We start from the raw sequence: 26,387 nt of genomic DNA on the forward strand, positions 1-26,387 counted from the left end.
TTATACTTTCATTCGCTAGATTTTTGCCTAAACTTACTCATTATTTTCATACCTTCCATGGTTCCATTGCTGTTTCCTCTCATTTGCAGATTAAAGTCAGTGTTTTGTTTACTCCAGGCTACACTAGTGATTATTCTCTTCTGGTCAAAGTACTTTTTTTCTCCTGCATTTCCTTAGGCAATGTTTATCTTTTCTCTGCCATTAGACTGAGTTCTCCCTAATATTGTAGATCGTTTTCTTCTTTCTTGCTCCCACAGATAGAGGCAGCATATAAAAGCCCTTATTTTCTTTATTTTCCTATTTTGACTCTTCTTCTTTGGCAAAAATAATCCAAGATATGAACCTCTTCATGCTCCTCTTAAAGAATGACTGGCTTAAAAAGGATGCCTCTATAAGCTGGTTTTCTATTTTTAGAAAAGAAATTTTAGTGTAAGCCTCTATCTTACTGGGTTTATTTTTTTTCCTCTTCATTGTGTTTATGGAATAGCCAAACGCCCATAGAGGCAAAAGAAGAATGTACTGTGAGTAGACAATGAATGAAAAACTCTCTTTGGTGGGTACATAATTTTAGTACTATAGAAAAAGTATTTGTGATCGAATAATGTTTGGATAAAAAGTTCAGTTAAATAGGGACAATCTGTTGCTAAAGAGATTGCTTATGAAAGCCATGCTATAAAATTTCTATTTATAGTATAGCATAAAAAGTGAAAAACTTTCACAAAAAATGTTATTTATCTGCAGACCTAAAAATATGATCTTTCCTTTTTTCATTTTTTCCCACTTCATTTGAGAAACTTCATTTAGATCACTGAGTGCAAATATTTATTTTATTTAAAACGTCAGTGTTGTGCTGTTTTTATGATTGTCTGAAAACAACTAAGCACACTGCTAAACTTGGATGTTGCCTCATAATCTTCAGAAGTACTGAAGTTGACTGTCCAGCCCAGGGACATGCTGAGCAGACACGTTATCCACATCTGAGCTTTCCTTAAGAATGAAAAAGTGGTCACCTAAACAATTAGCAATAGAAGTCTAGGCAGTTTGTTTCATTTTTAAAAACTAGATTTATACAGGTAAATGCAGCTTTTTCTAGTCCATTTGAATTTTGAATGGGAAGTATCATGCCTTATTTTACAGTTAGTCATGACATTCTTATGGTCATCTTATTTTCTACATCTTCTCATTAATACCAACTAGAACATGAAAAATAAGAAAAATGCTTAGTATTCCTATGTCGTTGATGATTAACTCAAAAATATTATAAGGCCTATGGGGGAAGGAGTGTCACACACATACTTGATAGCCTCTCTGTGAGGGTTTGTTTCATTACGATGAACACTGTATTACACATCACTCTGATGACCTTCATGGTGTTATGAAGTTAGTATAAAACCACATAACAGTTGAATATTCAAGATCTATCAAACTGATCAACAGTTACATCTTCTTCCTCCTTCTCACTCCTTTAATAATCTTCCCTCCCAACAATAAAATTGTGTATATTTAAATGAAGATTTTCTTACCAGGCCTCTACAAGCTTTACCCTCTTCTAAAAGCAGTTCAGAGATTTCTATATGAGACTTCGTTATGGCTGGTGCTCTTCACATGTTATAGATATAATCTGTCCAGTTCCCAAAAATTTCATTCAAAATGCTATATACTGATGCCAAAATGCCTGAAATAGAAAATTTCACATGTAATTTCAGGGAAGTTAGAGAGCTGTAATAACCTGGCTATAGGAATACAACTACATAGTTAGGTAGCTGTAGAATAAGAGTTAATTATTGTCCTTAGGAATATGGTATTTTTCCATTTGCAGAAATTTAAAGGATAAGTTCTTACAACTCTGTATGTGCCAAGCAAAAAGTTACAGCATTATTAATATAATAGGTTTCCTCCAGCATACACACTTCCCTTTGATTGCAAAAACATACTGCAACTTTTTAATTAAATGCTATTTTTGGTTTTGTGTTAATGTAGAACTCAAAAAAGGTTCTGGATTGCTAGCCTAGTGCACTGAAATCCTTATTTAGCCACAAAAACAAACAGTGCAGGAATAATGATTATAGCAAACTTCCTGGTGCTGTTTCACGGGTGAACCCCAGAGGGACCCAGAAGGTTATAATGTAGTTCAATTTCTTATATATTTCTCTGGAATATGTGGACTCTCCACCTATATCATGTTACCACAGTATTACTGCTCATACTGCTCAGCTGTTACTTAGGAGTAATTAGGCAGACAAGAAATCTTCTTATAAACGACACAGAAGAAAATAGGTTACAAAAATTAATTTGGCTTCCCACAGACAATGCAACTCTTATTCACTTATTTTATGCTCCAAATTTGTTTATTCTCTGTGGGTTTGGTCTGCTTTTAAGTTTCATAGTTTCTCAGAGGAAGTGGGCTTGGCATTTTATAGTTGCCTGGGAAGCATTGCCCATGCCTGTGATTCCGCAGAAATATTTTTAGTATGATGGAAAGCTCTCCTATGTTTATCACTAATAGCTGCTCATAAACCAGCTCCTTCATAACACTTGAAGTGTCCTCAGTTTCCTCCTGTCTAGGCACAGACCTAAGAACCCAGTTCCTCGCTTTCTTGAGAAACTCTTGTCGTTAATGGGGAAAAAAAAAAAAAGTCTGAGGTTTGGGGTTTTTTCCCTACACTGACGTACTAAATCGATCCTAAAGAACACAGTCAAAGTCTCTAAGACACTCCAAAATACTGGTGTGAGCAGATGCCTAAGGACGCCCTCAGCCCGCTCCCGAACCGCCTGGGGCGTATCTCCGCGCCGGCTCCCTAACACCGCCTCTGATATACGGCCGAGTTACTGGGCGTTTATGCTTAGGACTCCCAAGCCTGTTTGCCATACCTCTTCCACAGGGCTCGGCACGACAGATTATATTATTATTATTTGCACCACAGAAAGCCACTGACCCCCTGACCGAGCAGCACCCCGGGCTGCCCCGGCCGCTTCCCGCGCCTTTGTCACCTCAGAACCCTCCTGCCGTCACCGCTCCCCCGCCCGCCCTTCCTCCTCTCCTCCCAGTCCTGCTCAGGCAAACGAGGCCTGTTACAAGCAGCCGGTGAGGAGAACAGCTCTTGTGATGCTGGAAGGAGAAATTAAAGTGTATCTAAAACTCCTAAAGCGCCCTGCAAGCCCCAAACACGCTACCGGGGTGCCGCCTCGCCTCCTCCCTCAGACCGGGCTGAGCGCAACTTGCCCACGCAAGAGAATGGACAGAAGTGCCTCCAGGATTTTACCTCAGGTCCACTCCTTTTACTTCGCAGACCTGCTTCTCGTTCTTTATAATGACCGCTTGTTGCTCCCCTTTTGAAGTATTGGCATTATTTTATAAAGAATAATTAACAACGTATAAGTGGGTTCCCCCTCGCTAGGCAATGGAACCGCCCGCCGGGTTCCTGGAGCCGAGGCTCCGAGTTTAACCCGTTTCCTGCCGAATCCCAAAGGCTCTGCCTGGCGGACGAAGGTGGGATCCTGCCTCGGGTTCTGCTGCCCTGGAACACCGGGGGCAGGTTCCGGTGGTGAGGACTGCTGCATACAGGCGTTGTGAAACGGGAGAGCGACCACCACATCCTCAAAACGGACTTAAATGCCATCAGGTAAAGTCATCCCACATGTTTTCTTCGTAGTGTTTGGAAACGTGTGACAATGCTCAAATAGTGATTGGGGAAACTGTTTTTGTTTGTTTGTTTGTTTGTTTGTTTTTGGGTTGGGGTTTTTTTTAATGATTGCCAGTGGAGAACTCTGTAGCCCCTGCATGGCACCTACCTGCCCCCCAGGTGAGCAATCTCCTCACCCCAGGAGACGGAGCATTGTCAGCCAGAGCAGCTACTCCCATCAGATGGGCTCAGTCACCTTTCAGAAACTTTTCTTTTTAGCAATATCTGCAGAAATTGAGGTGTCCTGGCCCTGAGACCTTGTTGTCTTGACCTGCAGTCCTGGCCTGCATTTCTCAATTTAATGTCTAAGGTAAGACAGTATGGATTTTGATATACAGTCTTTCCCAGTTGCAGTTGCTGAGAGACTACAGAAAATTGTAGTAAATTACTTCTTAAAATAGTGTAATGCAAGGAGTCATTTAGCTCAAATTTCTCTTTCTTTGACTATTCCTCCATTTCTCTATTCCTTCTTCTCCTCAGCCATTCAATTCCTCAAAAATCTCCAGTTATACCACACAAAAGTAAAAAAACTCTTTCAATGTATCCTCAGTTCTTAGTCTCTTCAGTTTCTTGACTCTATTAAACACTAGAAACCCCATTTCCCTTCCTCAGATTGTCTTCTAGGTTCATATCATTGGATCCTTTGGGAGTTTTCCCCGACCCTAATGCCTGCAGTTAAATGTTTGACATATTTTCCAGATGAAGGTTCCTTCTCAGAACTATGTTTTTTCTTTCCATTGTTTTATTCTCTGATTCCCACAGGATAATGCTCTGAACCATAATGAACTGTATGGTAAGAGCCACTGACATTTTTTAGGAAAAAGGGAGGTATATAGCTTAAAGTAAATGCAGAAGAAAAATTGTTACTTTTACTCCAAGTTATTAAGGTTATTAGGCATGTATTGGTAGCAGGGAACACGTGGAAAGACTTAGGTCAGAAGAACTTCTGAAAGCAGCACCAGTGCAGGAGAACTTTTCCAGAAGCTTCCTGAGTTATATGAATAGATCTATGAATTACAGTTCCTTGTCTGCTTAAGGCCAAGCAAGGTGAGTTACTTGTGCTGGTGTTGGACAAATCATGAACATTGGTGTCGTATTTCCTTTAACATACTAGGCATTAGAATATTTAAATTTATTGCAGCTGCATTGCCTGAAAAATGTTTTGTGCATTGGCTTGTATTTTGACATCAGGCCTGCCTTTCTAATCTAGAAAGCACACATGGTGTACAACTGCAACCACAGCCTTCAAAAGTAAAAGGAGAAGGAAATGCATTTTGCGAAGTAACAACAATAAATTGCAAGATTTGTTTACACATATGAGAAATGTCTGCTTTTACTTACGGAACTTGGGTGAGTTTTTAAAAAAATGATAAACCAGGGGACTGTATTCACTCTGAATTTTGTTGTTTGCTTATCTTTGATCAAATGTAGAGCTTTCTTTGTTATACGATAAAGTGTAGAGAGCACTGGGAACTTTTGAAGTGGTGTTGGATTCTGTTGACCTCCTGATCCACTCTCAACTTAGAAAGGTCCTCTAACACTACAGCCATGCAAGATGGCTATGATTCTTTGTTAGTTTGAGTTTTGTTGTTTGTTTTGGTGTCTTTGGGTATGCTGGTTTTGGCTGGGGTAAAATTAGTTTTCTTCACAATGGACGGTATAGAGCTGTGTCCTGAACACAGTGATTGTAATAGAGAGGTTTTTGTAATTGATGAGCAGCAGTTTACACAGACACAAGGCCTTTTCTGCTTTACAGAGTGCCACACTGGCAAAGGAGGCTGGAGTGCATGGGAGGTTGGGAGAATATGCAACTGGGACAGGTGACCCCAACTGGGGTGACCCCAAAGGGATACTCCATACCATACCACATTGTGCTCAATATATAAGGGGGGGGGGGAAGAAGAAGGAAAGAGGGGATGATTGGAGTGATGACATTTATCTTCCCAAGTAACCATTACAGGTGATGGGGCCCTGCTCTCCTGGAAATGGCTGAACACCTGCCTGCTCATGGGAAGCAGGGAATGGATTCCTTATTTTGTTTTGTTTATGTGCATGGCTTTTGCCTTCCCTACTAAACTGTCTTTACCTCAACCCACAAGTTTTCTAGCTTTTACCCTTCTGTTTCTCTACCCAATCCCATTGGCAGGGGAGAGAGCAAGTGGTTGTGCAGGGTTTGGCTGCTGCCTGGGGTTAAACCATGACACTGGGGTTTGTCAGTTTGGGGATTTTTTGTTTGTTTATTTTTGGGGGGTTTTATATGGTTTTGGGGTTTTTTATTGTTTTTGTTTTTGTTTGTTTGTTTTTGCTGTTGTTGCAATCTACAGCTTTTTTCTCTTCCTTTAGATGTAAGCAAGGAGAGAATATAAGACCTCTGTTTCTACTCTGGGTTCAGCCATTCAAAATAGCTATAAACCTTTCATTGTAGAAGGCACAATGGCTACTTTTACTTGATTTAATGTTGTCCATATTGACTTATTTTTTTTTTGCAGTGCATCAAACTGAACGCTCCTTGTGGCATCTGTCAACTCCTGTCAAGAAATTCAGAGTTGGGCCTGTTCAGCATTGAGAAGAGACAGCTGAGAGGCAACCTCATCAATGTCTATCAGTATCTGACAGGAGGGCGTCAAAGATGGAGCCAAGTTCTGCTCGATGATGCTGAGCAATATGGGCAGAACCTGATGCACAGGAAGCTCCACTTGGATATGAGGAAGAAATTCTTTACTGTATAGGTGCCCTCACTGGAGATATTCAAGAATCTTCTGAATGCAGTCCTGTGCCATGTGCTCTGGGGTGGCCCTGCTTGAGCGGAGAGGTTGGACCAAATGACCCACTGTAGTCCCTTCCAACCTGACCCATTCGTGATTTTGTGATTATATTGAGGTGTGGAAACATAGGCCAGAAAAAGAACACTAAACACTATATTGACATATGAAGGTAAAAATTATATCCTTTAATGGTTGAAATCTATTGGAACCACATACACTAAAATACCTCAGCCCCAGTAAAATTCTGTGAATAGTTTCAGGTCCCTCTAGAGTCCCTGAAAATATCAATATAGCTTTTAAATCTTAGCCCTACTGGATGTATAATTTGTCCTGGAACCAAATTTTTCTTTTACTACTTCATTATAGTTATTGCTTTAGAGCTGCATAAAAGGATAATGAGTGTTATAAATCTTCCTCTATTCTTTGAATGTTTACCCCATAGATGTGTTTTTTCCATTAGTGCCTTCTTGTTCTTGTTTCAGGAGCTGAGCAAATGGTGTCCAGTTGTTTTATTTCCCTAAAATAATAATACAAGTTTTGTGGCTCATTAATTTACAAGAAGCCCATTATGTCTAGTGAATCTTTATCCAATTAGCAGTTAAGGAACTGTTTCTAAATTTTAACCTCCAAACATGAAATTTATGGTGTTCAAAAATACACTGAATTTTTTGGTCCAAGGAGGTAAAACGTTTAAAAAAGGTGATGTACCCAGAGATCTCAAGTTATTTTTTTAACATACTCTAATGTAACATTCAGCCTCCTATCTGGGAGTAAATTGTCTCGGGGCATAAAGACTTAGATATGTCTCGGGGCATAAAGACTTAGATAAAGCAGGTAATGTGTAATCCATCAGTTGGGGTGTTCAGTCAGGAACCTGCTCTCACACTCACAGAGCTCAGCTGCATTACTGGCAGTGGGGTTCTTCCCCACTAGATGGTGTCACAGCAGCAGCTACGACTTCCCTGTTTGAAGGGAGCTCCCACTCATGAATAGTCTTTAAGATGTAAGAGGACAATTAAAAGTACTTTCAAACAAACTTCTTTCCTGTTTTGTTGAAAGCAAAGACTCCAATAAGATTATAAAGAAGGATAAACTTTACAAAGAGAGAGGAAGTATTTGAGTCACTCAGTGAATGTAAATATGTGTGGTGATAACACTAATATGCAAAACTTATTAGGACACTTTGGAGAAAGATCTGTTTTAGAAATTTGACATTCTAAATGGTGGCAGTCATAATCTGTTGTCTAACTCAAAAAGAATAGTTTATTTCAGTAATAAAGTAATCCATAATCCACATGGCATGAATGATTCTGTGGAAGACCTTAGTTGTATCAGAAAAGCATCTGTGGAACTGCTTTTCATGTGTAAAGACAGCAGCAGAAGTTGAAGCTGTGAATATATTTAGAAAGACAAGTAGTTGTATCAAAAATACATGACATAAACATTAGGCAGCTGAATGTTCAGAGCTATGAGAAAGTAATGCTGCATATGAAAAGTAACTCGTAGCAATTCAAAGCCTCTCACTTCTTTTTCACCCATGAAACTTCAGTTTCTTTAAAATAAACAGGCAAAATCCTCTTCAGTTGAGCAGTTTTATAAGTGTGGACTGCTTACAAAAGAATTACTCCACAGCTCTTACTCCTCCAGTAGTTTCCATGTTTCTCCCTCTGATCCTCTACATGTTATCTCAGTGCTTACTCTCAAGGTTGGATACTTCTGAAAGGGTGTGGGTTATCTGAGATGCAGACTGCAACCATGAAAATACAGCATATTGAAAATAGGAACATTGAATAATAAAGTTAATTTGTAAAGCTTTGTTTGTTAATCTTTAGTGAAAATTTTTTACAGAAAGCTTCACTCCCTACACTGAAAAGTTTAAACTGGGCTTTGCAGTGTTCCTTGTCAGCATCCAGTTTTATTTTCTGAAATACTAAGCTGTGAAAACATCCTGGTGCAAGTTGTTGCTATTAGAGATAGGCAGGAAGTGAGACATTTTAGGAAATAAGAAATTTTCCAGTATGGCATCTTTTGTTATCAGTATGATTATTAAAATCAGATACCAACACATCCTGGCTGAACCTTCTCAGTTCAGACCTTCCTTTTGACTTTCTTGACAGGTACCTTGATATTGTCCTTCATTCCATCCTACTGTATCCCTTGTGATTGTTCAAATGTTCTCTTCACAACACTGATAACCATCTCATTTTTACAGGCAGTAAAAAGTCTTTTTCTTGAGAAATCTGTGAGCTTTTTCCTCTATTACTATTGCCCTGAGTAGGACCAGATGACATAGTGATAATATCTCTAGCCTGTACTGTAGAATTGCAGTTGCGTAAGTGTGTGAAAAATAAACAAATTAAACAAAAATACCTTAGAGACATTTCATTAAGATCGTGGCATATGTTTGCTGGAATTTCTACATACAATTTTGTTTTCCTTCTTACCTTGACTGATAGAAGTGCTTGGATACCAGCTATTTCAAAATGATCCTGTCCACCTTCCTACTCTGGAAGGTCATTTTTCTAATATTCTACCTGGTTCCCACAGTCATTTCTGCTTCTAATCCAGTTTCTACCTTCATTTTTGCAACCTGCCATAGTCTTGTATTTGAAAAAGAGAATTTCAAGAGTCATCTAAATACCATTCATCAAAAAACAGATTAAATTAATGTTTCACAGTCTCACTGCTGAAGTAAATGATTTTTGGAACCAGAGATATCCAAATTTGAAACAGACAGATTTAGCAAAGAAAAAAAGTAAAAAAGGGAAAAAAAGAAAGTAAATCTAAATTGTACAACAGGTAGGTTAACAAAATGGTAAAGCAACAGCATTAAAAAATAGCTAGTGTTGAGCCAAGAAGTGATTTTTCCATGTTTTAGTTATGCTTGACACCTGCTGCCAAAATTGTTTGTGCCAGGATCTAGCTGACATTTGAAAGCATTTTGAGTATAATGTAAGAAATGGTATAGGAGCATTCTGTACATTAAGAATGAGGGAGGGTTGGATCTGGGAAGATCACATATAATAGAAAAATTAAGAGCTGATGTGTAACTAGAGTGGTCCACAAGATTTGTGGAACATGATTTCTCTCTAAAAAGCCAAGTTTATGCTTTCCTCTTTATTCGTATTTATCCATGGCTCCATTATTTGCATGTTATATTGTTGTTTTTATCAATTTCCCTGCAGTGAACATCAGGCTTTCCAGGCTGCAGTTCCAGGTAAACTGTACAAATTTTAATAACAGTAATTTTATTTGATGATGGCTATATTCTGATACAGGAATTATGGAAGTTTTACAGTTAAGAAAAAGAAAAATTAATTACAGTTTTATCTTATAATAAAGCAGGTAACATTTTAATTGAAGTAATGAAAGTAACAACTTGACACAAAATTTACACAGAAATGCGCTGAGAACCAAGACTTAGTCAAAGGCATTTAGTAGCAAATTTACCAGTTATTGTGATAGTTAGAATTGTGGTTATGTATTATAATCTATTATTATGTATTATGTATGCTCTGCTGTAATGTGATTTGAGTTCTGATTTTTAAGGCTGGCAAATGTGTGAGGTACTTTCTTCATATATTCTTAGGAATTCCATAAATAAAACTTCTCATACACTGTCTATTCTGTTTTACCTGATTATTTGCATGAATGAACAAATTTCCTTATCATGTTTCCCTCATAATTAGACTCAGTACATGCCATTGCACACATAATAAGTTTTAATTAGTTAATAAAATTTGACAGTCTATTGATTGTACAGTGTCTACAGTGATAAATACACATATTCTTCATTTCCATTTTGAACTAAAACACTTATTCATTAGTACTTTTTATTAGCCTTGACTTGGTAAATTTTTCCATCTAAAAGAAGAAATGGATTTCGCTGAACATAGAGGTACCTGTAAAATAACTGTGTCACAGTGTCTTTGTGATATTGCTGAACTGGCCACTGAGGAAAGGACGTACTTTCGTTCAGACCCAGTCACTGTTTTCTGTTGTGCAGTGTTAGCATAAAGCTTGGAATTTTCTTCCCAACAACATTTTGGCTTGGGCAATTTCAAATATCTGGAACCTATATAATATCAGATTTATAGTTAGAAACATTCATCTCTGTTGAATGAAAGCTGTATTCACACTACAGTGAGTCACTCATACCTCATTTTCAACCTCTTATGTTCCTTCCAGACCTTTAACATGAGCTTAGTCAGTAATGCATCCATTTGTGCAGTGAGAACAAAAACAAATTAAACAGATAAAAATAACTGTCCAAGATTAATTAAATTCAATTTAATATAAATTGGACTAATATTATACTTTATTTACAAACTGCCACTTTAAATTACTTCTTCTACCAAAGCATATCAAAGTAAAGAGCTGGAAATCTTATTGCTTTATCAAGATTGTGATCTGTTTAGTCTAACAGTAATTTCATAAATCTCATGATTGAAATACAAATATAGAATGTGAAACCTTATTAGGAAGGACAGACAAAGAAGGTGAGTATGATATTACTCCTCAAGGAGATAAATATGTTTAAAATCTGTAGTCATGATAAAAGAGAAAAATCACAAAGGTGCTTTCATGGTTAGTCAGGATAAAACACCAATCAAAGGTGATGAGGTAGATGAAATCATTTCGGACTAGGCTGGACTTTGGTAGAAGTACAGCATGCAGCAGAATGCAAAATATTAACAAGTTCTTGGAATGTATTGGCCAAATTTGTTATTCCAACAGTAAGAAAGAAAACAGGATGAAATGCACCTGACATTTGGTATAGAGAGGGAATCTGAAGGTGAAAAGCAACATTGATGATTGTGGTAATAAACTATAGATTTCATTATTTCTAGGATGAAAATAAAAAATATCATTAGTAAAAAAAATCTCATAGGAAAGGATTCTAATGAAATAAAGAGCTCAGCAATGCCAGCAGCTCCTTAAAAAAAAATATTAAGGACATAGAAGAGAAATATTTCAAAGTGAAGGAGGTTGGAATAATAAAATGAAAAATGCAGGATAGAGAATGACAGATTTGCAAAGAAAGATCAGAGAGTATTAGTAGCTATCCTGAATATCTATCAGCACTGTCATCCTAAGGTCCAATAATCCAGCACAATATTTAGATGCTTAAATAAGAATATCCTCAGTAAGATATATGAAGTAATATGTCCACTGCATTTGAAACTGATAAAGCCTAAAATTGAATGGGTTTTTTTCAGTTTTGGTGACTGTATTTCGTTAAAGTTTTGGGCAACTGGAGAAAAGCTACAAAGGATGAGTAAAAACAGCCTGCTGGAAAACATGACACACCTGACAACTTGAACAAAATGAACTCAATAAAAATATGAATGAACAAAATAATCTAACAAAAAGAACTCAGGCTGTTCAGCCAAAAGTAGGATGGCTTGTGTTCAAATATCCAAAGTGTTTCTGAAAATGGAAAGTACCAGTGTTTGCTCTGAAATAAGAAATAACAGCTCGGTTTGCAGGAAGAAAGATTTATGTTAAGTATCAAAGGGGAAAGCAAAACAAAACAAAACAAGCCCCCCAAACCACCAGTACTTTCACACTTGGGTAGTTAAATACTGAAGTAGATGGCCTGAAAGACTGCAGTATCTTTGACACTGAAGATTTAAACAGGTAGTGTAAATGGTTTAGATCTTGTCTTAGGGGAAGAGAATAGACTAAAGGCATTTCCTTTCAATTATTTGTGATTCTTAGATTTTATACCTCCCTTTCAGAATTAAGACAGCTGTGAGAAAAAGGCACAGAGAGCAGTAGAGTGAATGAACACAGGTTTTGTCTGAATTATTGTCTTCTGTTAATGCAGGCAGAGATTTGTATTGTTACTTTAAAAAAACAGAAGACATGCATTTTCAGTTGCCAGTTGGAATATAAGTTTCCAACAAAGAATACAAACAAATTTCATCTCTCTAATGAGACTTTGATGATAAGCATTTTTTAATAATTTGTTGTATTCTTTAGCTAATGAGATTGTACCTCTATGAATGTATTTTATGTACTTCCATAGTAATGTGAGGAAGATAAAGCCTAAATTCTTTCACAAGAAGGACTGATTTGATGTAGTCTTTTGATTTAAACCCCTTCAGATTGTACCTACTGTGAAATAATTTATTTCTAATGAGTCTGCATTTGGCGTTACCTGCAGAGTATCACTTGTACGTGTAAGCCCTAACTATTGCAATGGCTCTCTTGAGCCTGGTCTTGACTGTGGGACTAAATTTAAAATATTAAATTATATTAAATGAAATTTAAAGTGTGGAGTTACAGTTAAGAAGCTCTTTGGCCATTTACACTATGCACATTAGTAAATAATATATTTTATTGCATTTTAACTTTTTATTGTTTGTTTGTTTGTTGTTTTCTTTTTCTGCAGACTACAGTAATTCACACATGCTGAAAGTCTTTCTCAAGTTGAGAACACTAAGGAGTTTGCTATGAAAAATTGCTTTTGATTAATTGATTTGCTTTTGATACTCTCAGTAACAGAAAGCTACATTCATGAGCTACATTTCAGATACTGTAGGAGTGGTGTGTTAGCTATGATGGTTTAAGGATAAAAGCAAAGCTTAAATTGTCCATGGTAATTAGGGGCTGTAGATTTTAAATCCAATGCCAGTGATGATGACTTTACTGTGTAGGCAGGAATTGGAAGCAGTTCCCAATTAATCTACTTTCTTTTCTTGCATGTGTTGGATGTATTCTATTTCAAATAACGCATTTCAATTTCTTCTGTGTTTTAGTTAAGGTATGAATTATGTTTATCATATAGTTTTACTCTGTGTACTTGATGCATTTGCTTGATGAATCATTCAAGTATGATAAGGAGCCTGACATAAAGTCCAGTATTGTCAGCAAAAATCTCTATGCACTTAAAAGGAAATAAAAATAGGCTCTAAAGAGGTTAGCAAGGCTTTTATGAGCTTTTATTCCAACACACTGTTACAATTTTGCTCTTACATTGTATAACATGGCCTTTGTAGGTTTGTGATACCAGGAATAACAAAGAGTATAGGGGTCATCTCCAGAATAAAAATTCATATTTTTCAAGTGCATGATTTTTATTTTTTCTGCTTAACATTTTCCAAGGAAGGGTGCCAATAAAAGTAAATCCAAATTAATCTGATTTTATTACTTTTAATATTTGGGGTTTGTGCCTACAGTAATCAGTTGAAGCAGTTGTCTAAGTAGCGCTATTTAACTTATTTTGTCTTTTACTTTTCACAAACGTAGAGGATGCATCTTGAAGATGTACATATATACAAGTATAATTCTCTGGAATTATGTAGCTGCTCAGTTCTATTGTTTTATCCAAAGTGGGGGGGATGAGGTGAGGAAACACAACTTTCATGTAATATTCATTCAGTTCTTAATTATTGCAATAAAAACAAACGCTGCCTGTCCTCTAGAAATTTTGTTACTAGCACCTCTCCTGCTTCACTGGATTACAGACGTAGAGGAAGGCTGACTTTTGTCTTCACCTCAGCAACATTCACAGTCTTTTCTGAACAACAAGCAACTACTCCTTTCCAGTATTTGCTTTCTCTCATCTTGTCACTGTGAATAGAATAAAACTTGGGACAAAACAATTAAGTAATTTGTTTCACAATTCTTTTCCAAACCTTTTCCCATGACATTTACAATAACTATATTGTGCTCATTTTTAACAACAGTTATATAGATCCCTTTGTGTATCTTTCTTTGTTTAGCTGCTACTTTGTGGTCCTTCTCCTTGAACCAACCTGATGTAATTAATTTCCTTGTATTGGAAGGTGATACTGTAATCCTTTTGAAATGTGTATGTTTTTCTGATCATTGTTTAGTACCATGGTAGATGGTAGATAACCAGATAATAATAGAAAACAAGACAAGAGTTACTTTTTTGGTTGTAGGACTTCAAATCATACCTTACATGGTATGAGTACCTGATCTGGGAACTTAGCTAGTCATGTTCCTTTTAGAGTAGACTCAGTGTTTTTTCCAGGGATAAAGTTTGCAAGTTTGAGTGCGCTAGTTACATTTGATTCAAATTAATATATAAATCCTAAACTTAGATATAAAAATAGTTTCTCTGTAGAAAAGTGACAAACATTTAAAAGTAAACTTTGTCTAACCTTATCAAGTTTTAATTCCCCTTACCATCTCTTGATTTTCACATGTCCACAATGCTCTTCCCTTAAGGTGTTCTTTCCCTAAAAAAATTGTTTTCTACTATTCCATCATTAGGTCATGGTATTGATTCAATATCCACTTAGCAACAGCAAATGAAGTACACCTTTCTTAGTTTTTTGGTTCTGAAGTAATCAGCTCACTTAGCTTTGTTTTACACTGCAGACCAGACTCAGAGGATCCCGAGTCAAGACATGCACACATCTCACACAGTGGGACCATGAGCAGTCATTCAGCCCATGGGACCAAATCCTGCAGCAGAGTCAGAAAGGACAGCTGGCCTCAGCACCCATCATTTCACTGCACAAACTGACCCCTACTACCCTGTGTGACTTGCCAGCACAGACAACACTTGTTTTGTTCTTTGATGTGTTTGTATTTGAAGGGATCATTACTGTTGAATGTAAGCAACTGTCGCAGTAGCTTATGAAAAAAATGTGGTTTTTTACAATGAGACACAAAAGGAAAACTGTTTTTTGGACAATGACTGAATCAGAAGTTGTGGTAATTAAGCTCCTTTTTAAAATCTTCTTCTTCTTTTAATGCTGCTAAAATTAATTTAGTGATGCCGAATTGATGGTATATTTAATTTGAAAGTATTATTCCAGCACTTTCCTGTTCATCTTTGCAGTAATTCTGTCTGCTTTGAGAAAAAAAGTAAGATGGATAGTCACTGGGGAAAAGAAAATTGGAAGGCCACGAGCTGAGGGAAGGAAAATTTCAGCTCCCAAATTCTTCTGTGTTCCTTAGCTGTATACTCACAAATTTTTAATTGAAGTAAGATAATTAATTTTCACCATAAAAATTCACAACTTTCATCCCTTCATCACATTTAAATATTAATTCCAACAGCAATATTAAGCCAAAGAACAATAATTTTAAATACTGTATTTTAATGTAGGAAATAAATTTCTGGTTTTGTTGACTGTATTTTTTACAGTGCTTCCAGTGATTTTGGCATGAAAGGTACTACGGAAATGAAGATGGCATGTTTTCCTTCTGCTATTGTAGTGTCATCCCAATACACCTACACTGACACGGTTGGGATTGTGGGATGGGAAACAACATTCGTTGAAGATAAATTACGGAATCAATGTCATGATAAATGAAGTTATGGAAACTAATTACTCTGCATGCTCAATAAAGATTTTCCAAATGTACAAATACTAAAATTTTTTAACATAGTGAAATGGTTCCATCTGTTAGCAGCTTGAAAATGTTACATGTAAGTTCTAATCATGGTAAGATTATTCTCAACTGAGTAGGAAGAAGAAGAAATCTCTACATTGATTTTAGAAAAGAAAAAAAGAAATATTCAAGCTTTATTAACACCATATTGTTCACAAAAGCCCAGGGTATTTTAGAGTGTTGGAATATTGCAGACTGCATAGCGGACCTTAAAACAGAAAGTCAACCCAATCTTAATTGCAGGAACTTTTTCAGTCATTTAATCTCTATCTGTGGCAGTTGAGTGGTGCATTTATAACTTTTATTTAACACCTCGAAAGCAGAAAGTACTTTACATGTTACAAATCAACAAAAATAAGTTCAGTGACCATGAATGTGGTCACCTTTGGGGTGAAATGTGATAATGTAACTAAATGAACTAATGTTCCTTAAGTATCTTTAATATGAGAATAAAGATGATTGTAGCATGCATCAAAAACTGCAGGAAGAATTTTGATAGAAGTGATTTTACTGCTCAGGATACAATTTGGTGAAATGACAGAAAGAACGTGTCACTCTCTTCTCAATGACAGGGTTTTCTTTAGTGCAAATGAAATGGGGATGTCAAAGAAAATATACACATCTGCAGTAGATATACTCCTGACAATCCTCAATTCAAAGGCTGGCCAGCATGACCTAATGTAGCTTCTCATGTAATCTCATTAAAAAGGTAAAATTCCCACTAATTTATTAAAAAAATGTAATTTTTTTCTTGCGGTTGCAGGCAGTTCACTTGATACCTCTATATTTCATAAGACAAATCTAGATATGTGCTCTTTGTATGTGACTATTCCAGTTAAGTAGAGTTTGTCATTGTTTAGCCTTGGTTGATTTTTTCTGGTTGATATATTACGAAGGCTTTTGATAATAAGTACTTCAGGAATTAAGGTTCTAATTCCTCATATGCCTAGGCTCCCTCATGTGTGAGCATATATTAATGATGCTTTTGAAACATCAGATTCCCCAAAAGTTCAACATGTATTCAACATCTTCATTTTGTCAGTTTGTTTGTTCATCCCCTGGACTACACCTTAAATCTGTGGATTCATATTTCTTAATGTTAACCTTGCAGTGCTTCCTTTAAAACAGTCCTTAAAAAAAACCCCTTCCTAGATTTTGGGAAACAAGCTACTTGGAGACACTGATCATACTAGTTTATTAAATCTTCTTATATTTTTTAGAGTACTAGATTTTTAGTTTTGTTTTTTTTTTAAATCTACATAACACTCCCCTGGTCCAGTTTTTGTACACAACTTGTATTTTTATTCCCTCGACTGCTCTGATCTTGTCCTCTTCTCAGTGATTCTTGCACCTGTGAGAGAAAAGATGTCACTAGTGACACAGCTTTATTCCCCAGGATATTAAATATTTGGATCTTCATAATATTATATATACCATGAATATTACAAAACAGCAGGAAGTAGATGAAGACTATATTGTATTACAAAGCAAAATTCAATGCTTGGACACATAAAAAGATTATGTTACTTGGTCATAAATCCATTTTTTTTTTTAAATTTATTTAATGTCCTCTGCCAGCACAAATAATATCTAATGCAAATGCCTCGGCTCATGAAACGCTGATATTTCCTTTGTCTCTTGTGTTTTTCTTTATCGATAATATAATTTTACTGTAGTTATTGTATTTTATAAGGAGACTGGTGCAAAGAAATTCTGAGTTTTAGTTGCTTGAAAGCATTAATTTTTCCTACTATCTTCTCTAACAAACTGTCAGGTCCACCTTCTGAAAAGGGAAATGACCTTTTATTTTTAAAGATGATTTTATTTTAAAGAAAATTTTATTCAAGAAAGTATGATTTTTGAAATATAAGTTGAAGGCTCAATCTCTTTCTTCCGTTAATTGCTCATTTGAGGAAAAACTCAACACTGAGGGTGAAGTAACATCACGTGCAACACTTCACCTCTACTTAACAGTTTGAAATTTTCTATAGACTAACTGTTTACTGGTTTTCATGGAGATCAGTCCCATTCCTTCCTACCACCTCCCTCCCACCACTGGGAAATACTGTACACAACCGTAGGAAAACAATGGTGTCATTCTTCCAGCAGTTACAGCAGAGTAACCAGAGAGACTGAGGTAATTAAGAATCGTGCAGATTAGAAGCACTTTCAGTTAGGTGCTGGGAAAACAAAAAATTATCCTGAATAAGAAAAATAATAACGTTTATCTTCATATACATTTGGGTTTGCCTCACTAAAACTGTTTCACTAAATCAGTTTTCACTCTGAAATCTCAGGTGTATTCCCAATTATCCAACTTTCCCACTGGTATCACACTTGTGTCAAAAAGTTTGAAAAATTTAGTGAGTTTCAGGTAAATTTTGTGACAGAACAACTTCTTTGAGCCAAAACTCTGTGACAGCTTCTGGTCCTGCTCATACTAACCAGAATGACTAAAACTCCATGAACTTCAATTATGTAAATTATGGCCCTAAGAACACATTTAGAATAACAATATACTTGTTGATTATTATTATGGCTTTGTATTTAACTCCACTGAAGACTTTCTTAACTCTTTCTTTCATACTCTTCTTAACTGGATATTTATTTGAGTAGAACATTAAATGTCATCACACACTTGGGATGGCAGGTGTTTTAATGTGGTAGGAGGTTTTTCTTAGAAGTTCTTCTAAGATAAGAAGGTTAGGAAATTTTAACTTGATGTAGGTTTAATATAAATTTTAGAACATTTTGCAGTGTTTGCTAACTTTATTCTGTAAGCTAGGAAAATTATATTATTCAAAAGTTTTTACAGACAAATTAATATTTTCTACATACCTAGTCCTTTGAAATTACACACCTCTTTAATCAAGGGAAGCCATTTCATAGAATTTTCTTTCATTTCAGCAAAGTTTTTGATACTGCCTCTCACAGTATCCTGGACGAAATGTCCAGCACACAGCTGGATAAACACTTCATGTGATGGGTGAGCAATTGGCTTACAGGTTTAGCACAGAGGGTAATAGTGAATGGGGTGACATCACTAGTGGGATTCTGCAGGGCTCTATTGTAGGTCCTGTGCTCTTCAACACCTTCATAAGTGACTTGGACAGAGGACTGGAAGGGATACTAAGTAAGTTGCAGGTGATACGGAATTGGGAGGAACTGTCAACTCTCTCAAGGGCAGAGAGATCCTACAGAAAGACCTCAACAAATTAGAAAGATGGGCAATCACCAATTGTATGAAGTTTAACAAAGGCAGGTGCCAGATTCTGCACCTGGAATGGGGCAACCCTGGTTGTGTGTATAGACTGGGGAATGAGAGGATGGAGAGCAGCGCTGTGGAAAGGCACCTGGGGGGCCTGGTCGATGACAGGTCAGCAGTGATGAGTCAGCAGTGCCCAGCTCTGTCCTGGGGGGCATCAGGCAAAGCCTCGCCAGCCAGCTGAGGGAGGGGATTGTCCTACTCTGCTCTGTGCTGGGGCAGCCTCACCTGGAGTCCTGTGTGCAGGGGTTTTTTTACAAAAAAGCTATTAGAGAGCATCCAAAAAGGGAAATAAAGATAGTGAAGGGCCTTGAGGGGAAGCCGTATAAGGAGCAGCTGAGGTCACTTGGTCTGTTCAGCCTGGAGAAGAGGAGACTGAGGGGGAACTTCATTGCAGTTAAAGCTTCCTCATGAGGGCAGACACTGATCTCTTCTCTTTGGTGACCAGAGACAGGACCTGAGGGAATGGCTTGAAGTTGTATCAGGGAAGGTTTAGGTTGGGTGTTAGAACAAGGTTCTAACCTGGTTGGGCACTGGAACAGGCTCCGCAGGGAAGTGGTCACAGCACCAAGCCTGACAGAGTTCAAGAAGTGTTTGGATGATACTCTCAGGCACATGGTATTATTCTTGGGGTTGCCCTGTGCGGGGCCAGGATTGGGCTCAATGATCCTGATGGGTCCCTTCCAACTCAGAACACTCTGTGACTCTCTGAAGTAGTGTTGAGAAATGGATTACCTTTCTGTTTATATTTACATGTATCAAAATCTCCCATACAAATTAGCAAATAATGGTGTTTTTGCACATTTTGTAGGTGAACCTGTAATTCAGGGAAGGAAACCATTATCAAGAGTAAAATCATTCTATTCATCAGCTGCATGAAAATTTAGAAGGCAGTTAATAAGTGTTTCTTACAGTAATTAATGATACAGGCAGTAAAAAGATCATCTTGAGAATTGAATGAGAAATTATCAAGAGACTCTTGTATGATGAAATCTTGAACACAATAATCCTATCACCTGAATAGAGCATTAGCTTTCTAATCAGACAAGATTAGGTGGAGTTCAATGTTTAAGTTCCTCATTATGGTTGCAAAAGTCTGTAATCTGCCTTAAGTGAAAATTGTTGAAGAGAATTAACGAGAAGGTGCCATACCTATATTATCACACACAATATAATTATACATATTTTTAAATAAATGGCAAAATAGTTGTTGATACAGATAGAAGCAGAACAGAGTCAATATTTAGTGAAAAGCAAATTTTAATCATATCATTTTTTTATATGCAGCCAACACATGTGATTACAAAGAAACAAAATTTACTCGAAGTATGGTGGACCAATAAAAAGTTATCTTCCGTTGAGGGCCAAAGACACGTGAAATTAACTGGAAATGTTTGACCCATATAATTTTCTGCATTCAAAAATTATGACAACTCCTTTCCAAGGTCAAAGGAAGAGTTTACTTTTTATTCCATGCATGTCTTGTAATTTCCAGGCAGAAGAAGAACACCAGTGCAGGTTACAGCAGTGCTAAACCAAAGTAGTAGAAGAGTAACCTGGCATCAGTCTCAGCTATGAAAAGAATACTGTAGGTTCTCAGTATCAATTATTCTTCATAAAAATAATTGGGATTACGAAGTATTGTGGTTTTTTGGAGAGAATATAGTGTTCTTAGGGGGGTTGTTAATCACTAGGATTATAGCAAGAAACTGCTTTTGTCCACCTGGGAATTATATTAAAATCTGATTGTTGGTTATGTTGAGGTGGCTTATAGGTATCATGGTGAATGATCCTCTCATGCAGGAGAATGAAAATGAAAATTGAAAGTATGTAAGTAACAGTCACCTCCCATTTTTAAAATGTTTACCATTTGTATTTGCTGTTTGCCAAAGGCAGCCCTTTGGAGCAGCAGTCATTTCACAGAAATCAATACAGGCCTTTCTTTTATTTCACAGCTACCGAGAAATTCCAAGCTAACTTGTTTCCTTCAAAACAGCAAAGCAAAATGTGCTGCTGAATAACCCTCTTGGCATGTGGAGTATTTTGAAACTGTTATATTGGTTTCCTGCGCACAATTCTTCTCATCCTCGGAACTCATACAGTGTTACATTACTTTTTCCTTTTCTCTGCCTTGTTTTTTTCCTCTCCTGCAACTACTGCTGCAGACAGTGATTGCATACACTGGTGTGTGATTTGTTATTATGTCCCAGCTGAGCAGAATTGATAAATGGCTGTCATGGTCAGGAGTAAGGATATGGCTTTGTAAAGTCAGTGTGTATAGTTGTGATTTGAAGAGTGGTTAAAACCACAGCTTGTGGTTTGCACTGGAAATGTGATAGATGTGTTCTGATATGATGAAATGGGGTTACATATGAGGACAGTGCTTGTCAAGCTTCTAAAGCCTGGACCTTCACCATTTACTTTGAAGATTCAAGATAAATTTCTCTCACGAACTGTTATTCATTGCTATTCTATCTTCTGAGAATTAGTGATGGAGTTTTGCCAGATCTCTTTACATCTACAAAATGTCTTGGGTGGTATCTTTAAACCAGTTTGTAAGAAAATTACTGACTTGCACAAGGAGGAACGAATCCTTTATAGGAACCTCTTCAGTATCTTTTATTGAGATTGAAAATAAATATTTTAGTTGTTCTAAGAGGAAAAAATGTCTTTGTTAACATTTTCAAGCTATCACAGAATCAAAAGATCATCCAGGTTGCAAGAGACCTTCAAGATCATTGAGCACCACCATAATCACCCCTAAATCAGATCCCGAAGTGCCATATCCAGATGTGTCTTGAACGCTTCCAGAGATGGTGATTCCACCACCTCCCTGGGTAACTTATTCCAATACCTAACTGCTCTTTCAGTGGGAAAAAAAAAATTCTAATATGTAATCTGAGCCTCCAAACATTAACCTCAGAAAATAATGTTTAACAATATTCATAGGACATGCTTAATTCCAAAGATCAAAAGAAATTGCATCTAAATGCACTTAGTGCACTTATTTGGGATGATGGACTGCCCATTTGAAAAGCAAAGGACCTTTGCAATAAATCTGTGGAGCCTCTGAGCAGAGGATCTAAATTGAAGGTGTAATATACATTAATGCTGAATTTGAAATCATATTTTAAAAGGGTATCACCATTTCTTTAATGCTTGGACTGTATTTTGGTCTCTGTAAAGCTGTCATTTCTGTGTAGATATCCCTGAGACGTACCCAGCCATTTTCAGTGCTGAAGCTTTAGTGTTCTTAAGCAGCTATTGATGTAAATCTGTGGAACTGAACAGGAATCCATGGACGTACGCATCTCTGAGACTCGTAAAAGTACAAAAGAAATTGCTTTCAAAGAATATATCTGAACTGAAGACAAAGGCAGTTTCAAAGTTGTTATATGATGAATTTAAGTAATTAACCAAAGTATCTTTGAATTTTTCTGTAACAACTTTAAAAGGTTCTGCCTTTGTCACGCATCCCAGTGGGAGAAGCATTTCATGCGTCCCATGTACTCCATTAGTTTGTCAAAATGGGACTACCCTATTTTGTTGCTAATTACTGGTTTTGGTTATGCAGCAACAAAGACACTTTACATATGGTTTTTAAGTGATTTACTCTTCTTCGTAATTAGATGGCATGATTAAAATACACTTTATAGTATGTCACTGTTTCTTTTAAAGAGCAGCATTTAATGTCGGGGTAGAACAAGCTCATAAATTAACGGTAACATGCTTTGATAGCATCATCCCATTAGTCAATTCCTATGATATCAAAGGGCCAATAATTTTTCTTTGTTCAGAAGTCACACTGTAAAAAGGCAATCTACATTTAAATAGTATACTGTAAGTCATTTGAGAACTTAGAAAATGTATTTTAGGATACAGACTTTATTATCATTGTCTTAGAAAACACAGTTTACTAATGGAACATAGGAAAATTCCTAGCACTGTCAGCTGGTTTACATGGATAGGTGTGTTCCCATGGATGACTAATTTTTTTGTATTTGGAACTACTTCAATATCAGGGATGAATGAAGGTAACTGTTAGGTAATCTTGCTCATTGTCATCTATCATTACATTTATAAGTTTTTCAACATTCTGCATGTGCTATACATAAGATATTTAATTGCCCTCTCCCCCTTTTGCAGTAAGGTACCGTGCTTCATTTCAGACAAGATACTGTACTACCAAAATCCTAATGCAGATATATAGTACTTGGCTTGTAGACTAAGATTTCCAGACATTGATAACCTCTGATTCAGTTACCCTGTAGTGCAGACAATCTACAAACTTTTAATTGATAATACGTTCATTGACACTTTTGTTATCAGAGCAGGAGCTGGCAGTGCAGAGGAAGGAGTTATGCCAGATTTTTTTCATCAAGTGATTGAAGGTATTCTAACAGTTAAGTAGATCTCAGAGAAAAGATGAGTGGGTGTCTAAGGAAAGAACTGATCCTGGTTTGCATGGCTTGCTTGTATCCACCAGTAATTTCCTACAAAGCCTTGGGCATATCACACGAGGATGACGGCTGTAATACCTGTGAGAGTTTCTTACTAAGGTCCTAAGTTTGCTGTTCTGAGGGGAGTTAAGTGGGTCGTTGGCTGGAGAAAGCTGGATGGGGACAAGAAGTCAGTACATGGTTGTTTTCTGTCGCTCTTCTCATGATTCACGTGGTCCTTAGCAAATCTACTCCTTGCCTAATGTAGTCCTCTAAGAGTAACTCTGGAGGCCTTGTGGGCTCTTAAAGTCCTTGTGTTCTTACCCCTTCTCCACATCTGCAGGCCACGTCTTTCAAAAGGCTGTGTAAAAGCACATGCCTAGCAGTCCACAAAGCAGTTCTTTTTAACCTGTATCTCTCAGAAGCTACAATGGTAGCACAAAGCAGTGTCACCTAAGAGAACTGATGTGTGATTAACATTTGTCTGGATTGGGTCTAGGTAAGGTCTCTCTACTGCTGGAAAAGTTCCCAGGCAACAGTAGGAAAATAGTGGATTGAAGCTGGGCATCTTCACATAAACTGACAAATACTAAGTTCAGGAAACTCAAGGCTAGTATTATGTTTACTAAGAAGGCAAGAACTCATCTTACCTCCCAGTTCCATGATAAGTTGTATGAGATACTCAGCAAGGAGCTGAGCTGGAACTTCTGACAGTTCAAAACCCATAAGAGCCAAGCCACTGGAATACACATTGTCATTTTTTTCACTGTCAGAGGGACTGGATAGTTTAGAGCAAGTCAATGGTCTATCAAAAGCCTATATTTAATGTGCTTTCTTAAACATGAATTATGGCATTCCAAATGCAGTCCTATTCAAGAGACCTAATCCTGGCGAGAGGATCTGGTGCAGCAGTAACTGTAGGCCAGTCAGGACAATCCAAGAAAATTAGAGCACACTACTCCAAGTCTGGTAGAACTAGGGAATTTATGTCAGATCACCTGTCACAATCAACTGGTCTCAAATATCAAATCTGTTTTCCAGAAGAGCATCTGAAGTAGCAGAAAGTTCTCAAACAGTTAAGCTGTAAAGATGCAGGAAGGACCAGTCAGCATGGTATCTCATGGAGGACATCTCACATGGGAAGTTAGAAGTTATTTGTTTTCAGATAAACATGTAGATGAGATTAAATCACTTCTACTGAGAGATATAAGATGAAACAAGTTTTCCATTACATTGAGAACCAGCTCTAGCTGGTGAAGCATAGAGAACCTTGTGTTTGTTCTGGGGAATTTTAAAGCTAAATGCCTGTAGCTGAGGTACCAGTGTGGAGAAGATTATAATGGTTGTTGGAATCAACAACATGGATTATCAAACCTGGACATGTCTAAGGTACCCTGATATATGATGTGCTACAGTGGGACAAGCTTCCATGTACTCAGGAGTGCTCATGATTCCCAGCCAAATGGTATAAGCAAACATGAGTAGCAACAGCCTCAGAAGGAAGGTAACTGTTGACATCTTTTGCTGTGATCTCTTACACCAAATAAATGAATGACTCAATATTTTGAAACCTCTAAGATTTTTGAAAGAAAATGGTTTCTCAAAAGGGAAATGTGTACAGACAGAATGAATTGAAAACTGCTTTTCTGAAATGCTGAAATCTGACAAATAATTTTGAGTGAAGTGTGAGACTTAGGTATCCGTGTAAAAATATAATACATAAGAAAGATGGACATGAAATTGGAACTAACAGGTACTTGCAAGGATAATAAAAATTGTTTTTCACAAATAAAATTCTAAGAGCTATAAAAAAGAAGGAGTTAGTCTATTTAAAATAGAACATGAAAGAAGGATGATTGGATACACAAGGACAAACTTCTTTCATTAAAAGATCACAGCACAAAGCAAGGGTGTCAGGCAAGAGGGTTGTTATGTCACTCTTTCAATAAAAGGAACAGATGCAAAAACCCACCAGCTTTTCTCCAGGGTTTTCCAAGAACTGCAGAATTGTTGTTACTAAGCAATAGGACAAAGCTCCAACAAGCCTGCAGCAATGAAGTCTTGGTTGGATTTCTTGAGAGATGTATAAAGTTTGACTTAAGAGTAGTTTGTGACTCCAGAAATAAACTAACTGTAACTGAGGTAGATGGTTTAATTTGGCATAAGCCAACACTACCAAAATACAATTGTCCTGCTTTCCTAATTCACCGCTGCTGTCAGCCCTTTGTCTATCCTAGCACAGATGTTCAGGCAGCCCAGTGAAGCTTCTCAGCTAGTGAACTAACACTGATTTTTGCCTGTGCCAGTTTTGCCAGGTGCTGTAGCTGGGAAAGCACCTGCGTAAGAGCAGAGAAAATGTTTCAGAGGTAGGAACAATGAGAAGGTAAGACTGCTCGTTCAGCATCATTACTTGGCTCTAGAAAAACAGTACTTATAGCCTGCATTTCCAGACAGGCATCCAATCACACAAAATAAGCAGAAATGGGAAGATTACAGTTGCCCCAAATTAAAAGGGTTGTTTTACACAGTGACAAAAAGACACCTGTGTCTCAAAAGGATTTGACTTCAGTGAAGAGATCCTTCACTTTTGAAAGGCTGGGGCAGTAAGTTGAAGCATATGGTATTATCCCAGAATTAGCCAACAGACCTAGAATCTGCCTAATTGCCCTGTACAGGATAAAAAAAGAAAAGTTTTAAAGACAGGTTGACTTATATGAATCAGGATACATTACAGATGGTATCTTCTATCAGCAAGGATTCCAATAGATTATAATAAGAATTATGAATTACTGAACTTTTACATAACACTAAGAAATTAATTACATTATTTTCACATGGCAGGAAGAAATGAAAACAT

The 26,387-nt window shown here is 37.0% G+C and overlaps 1 long non-coding RNA gene across 1 annotated transcript; it reads right to left on the reverse strand.

Annotated features, from left to right (window-relative positions):
• Positions 1-911: 911 nt before the first annotated feature.
• Positions 912-3,211, reverse strand: LOC116780148. Its single transcript, XR_004354352.1, has 3 exons — positions 3,175-3,211; positions 1,524-1,675; positions 912-987 (listed from the first exon to the last, which is right to left on the reverse strand). It is a non-coding gene; the product is annotated as an uncharacterized LOC116780148 (long non-coding RNA).
• Positions 3,212-26,387: the final 23,176 nt, after the last annotated feature.

The sequence above is a fragment of the Chiroxiphia lanceolata genome, chromosome Z (assembly GCF_009829145.1).
Source record: "Chiroxiphia lanceolata isolate bChiLan1 chromosome Z, bChiLan1.pri, whole genome shotgun sequence".
In the NCBI taxonomy this organism is placed as follows: Eukaryota; Metazoa; Chordata; class Aves; order Passeriformes; family Pipridae; genus Chiroxiphia; species Chiroxiphia lanceolata.